Here is a 1,845-nt window from a genome sequence, read left to right on the forward strand (position 1 = left end):
GAGAACCTTCACACTCTGTTAGCAGTGCAGAGCCTATGACACACAGCTGCACAGTTTGGATTCTGTCCAGTCGTGGTTAGTGGTGTACACACACACACACACACACACACACATTCATTACACTACACGTTTATTTAAATCTAATTCTACCGAGATCTTTGTAAGCCTCATAATCTTGCACCTCCCCAGATCTCACTCATGTGGACAGCAGCCTGACTAGAGAAAAAGTGCCTAGACCAGTGCTACTTGTGAACACCTCTTTATGCTCCCAGCCCCATTATCCATCCCAAAAGTAGCCCGAAGCCAAGCCACTTACTACCTTGCATTTCAATGTGTCATAGGAAAGACTGAAAGCATAATTAAAACCACCCCCAACTAGAGCTGACAATTAAAACTTAAAACCAATTTAGGTCACCCAGCACAATGTACGTCCAATATTTCTGACAGAAGCCCTTCAGTGGCCCGCCCACTGCCTCTCTTGAGGTGGAATTGTAAATCCAGTATTAATTGCAAGATGTATCTTTTGGATTCCTGTGATTGTCAGACAAAGCTTTTATAAGACAGCAGAGCCGAATGGAAGCTTATAACTCTGGTGTTTACCTAGTGACGAGTGAGCAGGGCTCAATCAGGCACACCAAGGCATGGAAGATTCACAAGTGCGTAGGACCAGGAAGGCCGATGACTTATTCCAAAAGGCGAGTTCATGAGGATTCAAGCCAGGTTGGCATCGGGGTTTGGAAGGGCTGTGGCTACTTATTGCCACAGGTCAGGAGGAGAAAAATAACAACCCCAAATTGCATCACCAAAAGAAGGGCCTTACCTTGTAAACGCAGGCTGCTCCTTCCTTCTGCCTTGTGATGGATGATAGTGTAAAGCCACAGGGTCAGTAATAGCGCTGCAAGCCTCACTGAGATTGTAGGGATGGGACTGAAAGCATGAGCCCTCCCTTAGGCCCCAGTTCAGGAAGGTATTTAAGCATGTGCTTAACTTTAGGTGCCCAGGTAATCCCATTGAAGTCAATGAGAGTGCTCAGGCACTTAAGAGATAGGCACAGACTTAAGTGCCTTGCTGAATATGGGCCTTAAGCACCAATCGGTGAGAGTGAGGCTTGGTGAATCTGGCCACATAGTCTATGTGCTGAGTTTACTAGATTCCCCAGCAGTGAGGGTATAGCGGAGTCTCATAGGCCGTTTTGGCAGACAGGAGTCCAGCCTTTCCAGCTGCGTGGCCCAGAAGAGTAGATGTTTGGGGGCCTCAGGTATGTGAGCTGTGCCCAAAGCCCGGCCCCATGCCAGGCGGCCAGGAGAAACAGCTGGGGCCCTCAGCGGAAGCGCTCATGTCAGGGCTCCCACGGATAGTCTCCGAGAGGCAGAGAGATGGGGATCCTCCGGGCAGATGTGTTTGCGGGAAACTAGCGACACATGCACATGGTAGCAGCCCAGATCTGCCTCCTCAGGCAGATGGAGGGATCTAGCCCTGCCCTTCCTGGCTGTGTTAACAGAGAGCTGCAGAGGGGCTGAGATGAGGAGCTGGCAGAGCAGCTGATGAGTGGGTCTGGCAACAAGGACTCCAGATGGCAGCTGCTAAGGCTTCTGGTGAGAACCAGCTCAGCTGTCGTGTGGTTAAAAATGACCCATTTGCTCTCCCTAAGGCCCGACCACGGAGTCCCCCTCTGTCTGGCAGACACCTCCCAAGAAGCTGTTCCCTGGCTGCTCAAAGGCGCCGTCAAATGTCTCTTTCCCTGCTGGTCCCCAATTGGAGTCTGTTGCCTCTGATCTGCAGAGCAGAACACCCTTTCCCCCAGTGATCCAGAAACAGAGAGGCTCAAATAGGTCAAACTCATCT

This window comes from Emys orbicularis, chromosome 23 (genome assembly GCF_028017835.1).
Source record: "Emys orbicularis isolate rEmyOrb1 chromosome 23, rEmyOrb1.hap1, whole genome shotgun sequence".
NCBI classification, from domain to species: Eukaryota; Metazoa; Chordata; order Testudines; family Emydidae; genus Emys; species Emys orbicularis.